Consider the following 9208-nt stretch of genomic DNA (forward strand, 5'->3'; position numbering starts at 1 on the left):
ACTGGTGGTCAGTGATGATCGTGACCTGGGTCCCGGAAAGGTAAACCCTAAAATGTTGGAGGGCCCAGAATATGCCGAGGCATTCTCGCTTGGTTGCAGCATAATTCTTCTCGGCTGGATTCAAAGTGCGGGTGGCGCATGCAATGATGTGCTCCCGGCCAGCTTGTATGGGCTAGTACGGCGCCTATTGCAGTGAGGGAAACATCGGTGTAGAGGCGAAAAGGGAGGGCATAATCAGGAAAGGCCACGATGGGGGCAGAGATGAGCTCCTCTTTTAGCTCTTGGAGGGCAGCTTGCCTTTCTTCAGTCCAGATAAACGACTCCCCCTTCCTGGTCAGATCGTGAAGAGGCTTTGCAATTTGTGCAAACCCCTTCACAAAGCGATGATAGTAGGACGCAAGTCCTAGGAAGGCGCGGACGCTGTGGATGTCCTGTGGTGACAGTATGTCAGCTATGGCACGGGGCTTGTCAGGATCCGGGGAGATTCCTGCCTGGGAGATGACATGTCCCAGGAACGAGATGGTCCTGGCGGCCAGGACACATTTAGAGGGGTGCAGCTTGAGACCTGCCTGGCGAATTATAGTGAAGACTCGGCAGAGGCGCTGCAAGTGGTCGGCCCAGGTCTGGCTAAAAACGATGACGTCGTCCAAATAGGCCAGACATATCTCCCAAGTGAGGCCGCTCAGGACAGATTCCATTAGCCTGGAGAAGGTGGCAGGGGCGTTGCAGAGGCCGAATGGCAGGACACTGAATTCGTAATGTTTGCCATTGCTCGTGGAAACGGCCATCTTGCCTCGGTGTTCTGGATTTACAGGGACCTGCCAGTACCCAGACTGGAGGTCGAGGGTGGAAAACCACGACGCCCCGTAAATAGAATCTAAGGAATCGTCAATTCGTGGAAGGGGAGTGGCATCTTTGATGGTGACATCGTTCAGGCGGTGGTAATCGATACAAAATCACATCGTGCCGTCTTTCTTTTTTACTAGAACGACAGGGGAGGACCAAGGGCTGGTGGAGGGGGAAATGACGCCGGCCTCTATCATTTCACGTACCTGGTGGTCCTGTTCCTCCCTTTGTCGGGGGTTCTTCCGTTGGGAAGGTTGTCTAATGGGTAGATCTGCCGTGTGAACTTCATGAGACAGGTATGTGGTGTGCCCTATGACTGCTGGTCCTGTCGCAAACAGGTCCTAGAAATCCAGGAGGAGGCGACGTAGGGTGTCTGACTGCTGGTCGGAGAGATGGTTGGGAATGGGGGGTAGGGGGACAGGGAAGTGGGAGGAGGATGAGGCACAGGGCTCGGCTTCCTCCATCTCTCCGATAATGAGCCCTTTGGGGAGGGTAAGAGGGGACCGGGCGAGGTTGGCTATGCGGATGGCAGCGTGGTGTGGAGGGAGAAAAGTGGGAGATAAAATGCAGGCAGAAAGGGCTCCCAGTGGGAGGAGGGGGGAGAACAAAACAGAGGGACCGGAGGGCCGGTTAAGGGGCACCCAAGCCTCGTGGTGGGAGGGAATGGTAACAGTGGCGGAGACGGTGGCGGGGAAGGAAGGAGCAGGGGTGGTGGGAGGGGGCACTGGAGGAGGAGGAGAGGGGGATGGAGGGACGGGATGGGGAGGGGGGAGTGGGAGGGGGGAAGGGGGCGAATCCTCGGGCCGGGGCCGGGGCGTACAGGTGCAAACAGCCTGGGTGAGGCGGGGTGGGGGACGGAACTGGAGCTGTCTGTGGCGGAAGTCAATTGTAGCTCCAAGTTTTTGGAGCAAGTTCAGTCCTAAATACCCATCATAGCTCCAGCAGGAGGAATCAGATATAATGAACTGATGTTGGTTGGACACCGGCTGGTGGGTGTCGACCCGTAGGGCTCGAGTCTCCCCACGGATGGGCAGGGGGGCCATCCCCTGCATCCACAAGGTGAGTGGCAGTAGGGCAGAGTGGGCCAAAAATCGACCTGTGGCGGGAGAAATAGTGGCTGTAAAGGCAGGACCTGGCTGCTTCCGTATCGACTAGCAGTCTGGCCTTCAAGCAGTTTAATTTCATCTTATGTTACACTGGGGGGCAATACTTAGGGGCAATGGCCCCCACCACCATGGGTTGGTGCAGGGATGGGCCTAAAAATCCAGCTGTCTGGGGCTTTCATTCTTCTGTTCCGGCTCCTGTTCACCTGGATGGGGCTCGTCCATTGGTGCCAGTTCGTCTTCTGAGGCCTCGCCTTCTAACGAGGACACCTTACGTGAACCCGGTGCTGTGGTTCTGTGGCGAGCAGCTTTAAGCTGGCCCCATATGTCATGTAGGGGATAGCGGGAGCTGCAGGCTGTGAATTCCCACGGATTCACAAGAATCAGATTCGGGTTTTCCCGTGGGGCGGGACGCTGGCGGGAGGGGTGTGCCCTAGGCGGACTGGGCGCCGGGGTAGGGCTGGTGTGAGACAAGGGCAGTCGTGGCATGGTTGGAGGAGCCGATGGTTGAGTGGGAAATTTCTTTACCTCATTAATTTGCTAGGGAGAAGGGCAGGCAGTCAGGAGACGCCATATGAGCTTGACATCTCTATCCATGTCTCCCATTGGGTCATGGATAGTGAAGTGTTGTCTGACAACACTCGGAAGCACTCTGAGCAGAGTGTTAAACGTGTGCTGCTCCTGGGTTTCCTCATCTGCCTCCAGGTAGGCAGCAGTAACTAGGCGTCTTGACTGTATCAGGATATTATCTAAATCCCTGTCAAATGAACAACTCTCCAATTGGGATAGAGCTACCACTCTCCCTAATGATGGGGTGATGGCTTGAACAGCGAACTTTGTAAAGTTCTGCTAAGTGAGCTCCGGGACTATTTTCGGTGCTATGTGCGCTGCCACTTTGCCCAATAGTGGGAGTGTGATTGCAATTTTCTGCTGGTCATTTTCGAAGCCAATATCTAGTAAGGGTATAATTATTGCCAGATACGTGTGTATATCGTACTGGTCGGAGTCAAACTTGGGTAATTGTACGTGTGGTTTAGTTGCCATGTTGCCAAATATTTCCTCACTACCTCTCTTCTACGCCTGGGTCAAGAACCACCGCTGGCCACCAGTGTAATGCAAGGAGAAAAAGGCCCAACTTCTCGGTCCTAGAACACCTAACGTGTAGCGGGGTCCTCTTTCGAGACCGGGGCTTAGTGCAATAAAGAAAAGCAGGACACAAAAACTCCAGGCAATAACCTTTACATGTATATTACCACAGTCAGACACAGGACAAAGATAGCAGATATTACAATATATAGCAAAGAAATAAAACCTTAACTAGGATATTAGTATCTCGCAGGATACTGGCTTAACCGAAACTGATACCAACACAATTAATTCTAGTGCACAGGTGTACAGGGAATACAGGCGCGCGTGGGGGCGCGGGGAGTGAGGCTCACGGGGGAGGGGGAGGGCGAGGGGAGTGACTCGCGGCGGGTCAGAACAGAGGTATAGTAATATTGGGAGAGGGTAAGTATTATTAATTTAAACTTAATATTTTCTAATAGGAAAGGGGTTTTGACAATTGATTCTATTTCTCGTTTACGTTCACGCTAGCTGATGAGAGGAGGTTTGTAAAGAGAGGGAATGACACTGGAAATTCATTGTGTTTACGGTAATACAAGTGGGAAAATATTATTAACACTTTCTCTACTGTTTTCTTATAACAAAAGACATTGGAGTATTTCGCTACAGAGGATTTCTCGGAAGGGGTAGTCTTATTGGTTTTCTGCAAGGGCATCACTCGTGAGTCTGATTCACAAGAACTTAATTTCTACACTCGTCCTTACTCATCCACCCGTGATTTCACTTGCCCCGCTTCAACACACACATTAAGTCACTGTATCATTGTTACACTAGTTTGGGGCAACGTCACACTTAACCTAAGTCAATTCACTAGTTCTGGGGCAACACCACACTTATGATAATTCACTCATATAGTGCGGGCGGCGGGGAGACACGCCGGCGACAACTCGGCCGGGATAGGGGGATCGCCAAAGGGGGGAGTGCCGAGAGGGCACAGGATGGCTTGCTGGGGCGTCCTCTTACTCCAGGGCTGCAGGTGGCGAAGGGGCCCGCAGTCTCCAGGCTAGGCTCAGGGGTATGGCCCTCAGGACTGGGTCCGAACAGGTCCAGAAATCTCTGGCTCAGGTGTCGGCCAGAGGTGGAGGTCTTACGCTGCCTAATGACTGTGAAGAGATCATGCCCGGGCGTCCTGGGGAGGGTCTGGAGTGACTGAGCACTGCGGTCCCCAGAGTCGAGGGGCGCCGTCAGGGAGGGGCTGCAGCACCGACCTGAACTAGGGTCCGTCAGGTGGGTCTTCTCCAGGGCCAGGCGTAGGAAGCGGAGGCCAGGGGAGACCGTAAGGTCTTGCTGGGGCTTTCCAATACTGGAGGTCCGGGCTCTTGTCTCACGTTGGGGCGATGACATTATCAACACCTCCCTTTGGGCATGGGGCCCGGCAATTAGCCGTGGCTGCCCAGGGGCGCAACTATGAGGCACCAAGACCTGGCAATTGGCCGTGGCCTGAGTGAGGGAGTCAGCGCATTCTGGACGCCTTCAGAGCGGCAATCGGCCATCTAACGAAGGCGGGAGCGGCAGTAGGCCGTCTCCTTCTGCCGGAGGGAGGAGCGGCAATAGCCCAACTTGAGGGCAACACCTTCGGAGCGGCAATCGGCCGTCTGGCGAAGGCGGGAGCGGCAGTAGGCCGTCTCCTGAGGAGCACTGTCTGGAGCTTAATGAGCAGCTCCACCCCTAGCTGATCCGGCAGTCCCACTCCCCGAAGGTAGTGTCCTCCTCCTGTTATGGTGACAGTGCGATGGCTGGGTGTTATAGGGGCAGACGGCCCAAGCTGACTTATGCCGTTGTTGCATGGCATCCCATAGTTCGGCTGCGGCTACTCTGTGGGGTCCAGGTGGGGGTGTCGGTACGTTCCCGGGGGCACTGGGCTGTACGCCACTCGTCTTGTTTTGGGGGGCACTATGCTGTTCCTCACTCGTCTCATTTTCGGGGGCACTATGTTGTATGCCACGCATTTCACCACTCTCCCCCTGGGAAAAGTAACGTCCCTGTGGCTGGAGGTGGTATATGTGCTTGTCGTGTGTGGCGTATGCAGGCTGAAGGTGTTATAGCATGGCCTGCCGGGCGGCGGTGTAGGGGTTTTCTTCATGCTCTGCGTCACAGGTGAGGAAGAGCGTGAGGGTGGTGGCGGTGGAACGGAGGAGGGTTAGCAGGTGGTGTGGACCACGGAGCCAGCGGGTCTTGCCGAGGGTAGGTGCCCATATGGCCCGTCTCACCTTCATCTTGCTCGGTGTTGTTGCTGGTGTGGTAGGGAGCTGAATGCTGGACACCGAGGGTCGGGGTCGGGTTTTGTGTCTTGGTAATGCGGCATTGAGTCCCTGGGGAGTGTAGGTGGAGGGAATTTGGGCTTGGTGTATGACGATAGTGTGAAGTTGTGAGGAGGCAGGTTGTGTAGGAGTGTGGGTGTATCAGGCGGGTGGGCGTGAGAGACGTCCTGAGTGGGTGGTGGTGGTTCTGAGGGTGGGGGTGGATGGAGAAACAGGCGTGTGGGGTGGACGGGGTTGGGTAGTACGGGCTGCTGTGCGCGTCGGGGGCGCAGTGGGGGGTGAGGCAGTTGGAGTGGGCGTATGCAAGGGTGGTGGGCGTGGGGTGGTGGCAGTGGGTTGTGGTGAGGGTGTGGAGGCGTGGGCAGGACACGTAGGATTGGGCGGTGAAGGGGGGGTAGCGGAGGGAAGGGCTGAGGGTGAGCAAGGGGAGGTTGGTGTGGCGGGGGAGATGTCAGGTGAGGTGCGGGGGGTGGTGGCGGCTGGGGAGGCTGAGGTGGTAGGGGGGGTGGAGGGGGAGGGCGAGGAGGAAGTGTAGCACTCGTATGTGGAAGTGGAGGGAGGCTCAGGAGTAGGGGAGGGTTGGGGGTGTGGGGTCGGTGTGGCTGAGGCGGGCATGTGGAAAGGGCTCACGTGGCAGTTTTGGAGGGTGTGTGGGGTGCCGTGATAATCTACGACAACCTGGTAAGGGTTGGGGACATGGGTGATTGTGAGAGGTGCCGTGATAATCCACGACAACCTGGTAAGGGTTGGGGACGTGGATGATTGTGTGGGGCCCCGTGAAGCGGGGGGCAAGTTTGTGGGGGGTGGGGAGCTGGGCGATGATGACAGTGTCACCCGGGCGTAAGGGGTTGGAGGCCGTGTCAGGGCCGAGGTCTAGAGTTTTTGTAGGTTGTGCACTTGGCCTTTCAGAAGGTGTAATGGGTCTGTAGTGGGAGCGGAGGCGGGTGGTTGCAGGTGTTGGCATAGTGGTAGTAGGAGGGGGGCTTCACCGAATATCCTCTCATGTGGGGAAACCTCGTCCTCTCGGGGGTAGGAATTCATGCTCCACTGAACGATTTTCACATGAGCCGGCCAGTCATCGTTTTTCATAGCCTCAATGCGTGTGCATAATTGATTCATAAGGGTATGATGGCTACGTTCACATACTGCGTTCCCCTGTGGCCAGTAAGGTGAGGTGTGGGAGATTTTGTACCCAAAGATTCTGGGGAGTTCCTCCCAGATCTTTCCAGAGAATTCAGGGGCATTATCGGAATGGATGGCTTGTGGGATCCCAAAATAAGGGAACACGTGTCGGAGAAGGGCATCGGTGATGGGGACGGCATGATGTTCTTTCGTTGGACAGGCTACTACAAATTTCGAATACATGTCCGCAAAGGTGATCACATATTTATATCCAGATAGCCAACGGCCATACCACGTTGAGTACACCGCTTCCCATTCGATCAGCGAAGTTAAGCAACGTTGGGTCTGGTTAGTACTTGGATGGGTGACCGCCTGGGAACACCAGATGCTGTTGGCATCCCTACGTCAAGTGGGGTTGGTGGAGGATTAGTGACCCTCCCTGAAAAACAATTAACTCTAAGCCCTTGGCCACCCCGTCTGGGATACATGGCGTCTGGCAATGAATGAATGAATGAAAATTTGGGAGGGAGGGGGCCTACTACATCTATCACCAGGAGTTGCCAGGGCTTGTGGGTGGTGATGTGGCCCGAGGGTCTGGCGGTTCGGATGGCATCTTTTCCCAGCGCACAGGTGCGGGAAGTTTGAATGATCTTGGCGAGGGTGGAGGGGTTTGGCGCCCAGTGTCGTTAAACACTTGTAATAATTTCTTAGTGCCCAGGTGGATGCCGTTATGGGCATGAAGGTGGCACAGGGTGTCACGCGCCACATCGGGGGTCAGGAGGATATGCCCGGATGGGGTTAGGAGGTGGTCACCCTGTCGGCATGGTTTGGTGAACAGGTGGGAGGGAATCCAGGGGGGCCATTCCTTGTGGTGCCAAAGTTGTAGGAGATCCGGATCTGGCTGTACCGCGTGGATGGGGAGGCGAGAGAGGGCATCTGTGTTGGTGTGGAGCTTTCCGGGCCTGTAGGAAATTTCATACTGAAACTCCTCCAGGGTTTTGCGCCACCTGACGAGTTGGGCGTTATGTGAGTCAGACTTGCGTAACCACTGGAGTGACTGGTGGTCAGTGATGATCGTGACCTGGGTCCCGGAAAGGTAAACCCTAAAATGTTGGAGGGCCCAGAATATGCCAAGGCATTCTCGCTTGGTCGCGGCATAATTCTTCTCGGCTGGATTCAAAATGCAGGTGGCGCATGCAATGATGTGCTCCCGGCCAGCTTGTATGGGCTAGTACGGCGCCTATTGCAGTGAGGGAAACATCGGTGTAGAGGTGAAAAGGGAGGGCATAATTGGGAAAAGCCACGATGGGGGCAGAGATGAGCTCGTCTTTTAGCTCTTGGAGGGCAGCTCGCCTTTCTTCAGTCCAGATAAACGGCTCCCCCTTCCTGGTCAGATCGTGAAGAGGCTTTGCAATTTGCGCAAACCCCTTCACAAAGCGACGATAGTAGGACGTGAGTCCTAGGAAGGCGGGGACACTGTGGACGTCCTGTGCTGGCAGTATGTCAGCTATGGCACTGGGCTTGTCAGGATCTGGGGAGATTCCTGCCTGGGACGAGACGGTCCTGGCGGCCAGGACACATTTAGAGGGGTGCAGCTTGAGACCTGCCTGGCAAATTATAGTGAAGACTCGACAGAGGCGCTGCAAGTTGTCGGCCCAGGTCTGGCTAAAAACGATGACGTCGTCCAAATAGGCCAGACATATCTCCCAAGTGAGGCCGCTCAGGACAGATTCCATTAGCCTGGAGAAGGTGGCAGGGGCATTGCAGAGGCCGAACAGCAGGACACTGAATTCGTAATGTTTGCCATTGCTCGTGGAAAAGGCCATTTTGCCTCGGTGTTCTGGATGTACAGGGACCTGCCAGTACCCAGACTGGAGGTCGAGGGTGGAAAACCACGACGCTCCATAAACAGAATCTAAGGAATCGTCAATTCGTGGAAGGGGAGTGGCATCTTTGATGGTGACATCGTTCAGGCGGTGGTAATCGATACAAAATCACATCGTGCCGTCTTTCTTTTTTACTAGAACGACAGGGGAGGACGAAGGGCTGGTGGAGGAGGAAATGACGCTGGCCTCTATCATTTCACGTACCTGGTGGTCCTGTTCCTCCCATTGTCGGGGGTTCTTCCGTTGGGAAGGCTGTCTAATGGGTAGATCTGCCATGTGAACTTCATGAGACAGGTACGTGGGAGGGAATGGTAACAGTGGCGGAGACGGTGGCTTGGAGGGAAGGAGCAGGGATGGTGGGAGGGGGCACTGGAGGAGGAGGAGAGGGGGACAGAGGGACGGGATGAGGAGGGGGGCGTGGGAGGGGGGAAGGGGGCGAGGGCCGGGGTGTACGGGTGCAAATGGCCTGGGTGAGGCGGGGTGGGGGATGGTACTGGAGCTGTCTGTGGTGGCAGTCAATTGTAGCTCCAAGTTTTTGGAGCAAGTTCATTCCTAAATACCCGTCGTAACTCCGGCAGGAGGAGTCAGAGATAAAGAATTGATGTTGGGTGGACACCGGCTGGTGGGTGTCGACCCGTAGGGCTCGAGTCTCCCCACGGATGGGCAGGGGGGCCATCCCTTGCATCCACAAGGTGAGTGGCAGTAGGGCAAAGTGGGCCAAAAATTGACCTGTGGCGGGAGAAATAGTGGCTGTAAAGGCAGGACCTGGCTGCTTCCGTATCGACTAGCAGTCTGGCCTTCACGCAGTTTAATTTCATCTTGTGGTACACTGGGAGGCAATACTTAGGGGCAATGGCCCCCACCA

At 55.6% G+C, this 9208-nt stretch overlaps 1 non-coding gene across 1 annotated transcript; it reads left to right on the forward strand.

Moving 5' to 3' along the window:
- The first annotated feature begins 6735 nt into the window (after positions 1-6735).
- LOC145417045 (5S ribosomal RNA) lies at positions 6736-6854 on the forward strand. Its single transcript, XR_013900389.1, has one exon. It is a non-coding gene; the product is annotated as a 5S ribosomal RNA (ribosomal RNA).
- Positions 6855-9208: the final 2354 nt, after the last annotated feature.

This window comes from Coenobita brevimanus, chromosome 108, assembly GCF_032717465.1.
Source record: "Coenobita brevimanus isolate Jiangsu-jjx chromosome 108, ASM3271746v2, whole genome shotgun sequence".
Classification (NCBI taxonomy): Eukaryota; Metazoa; Arthropoda; class Malacostraca; order Decapoda; family Coenobitidae; genus Coenobita; species Coenobita brevimanus.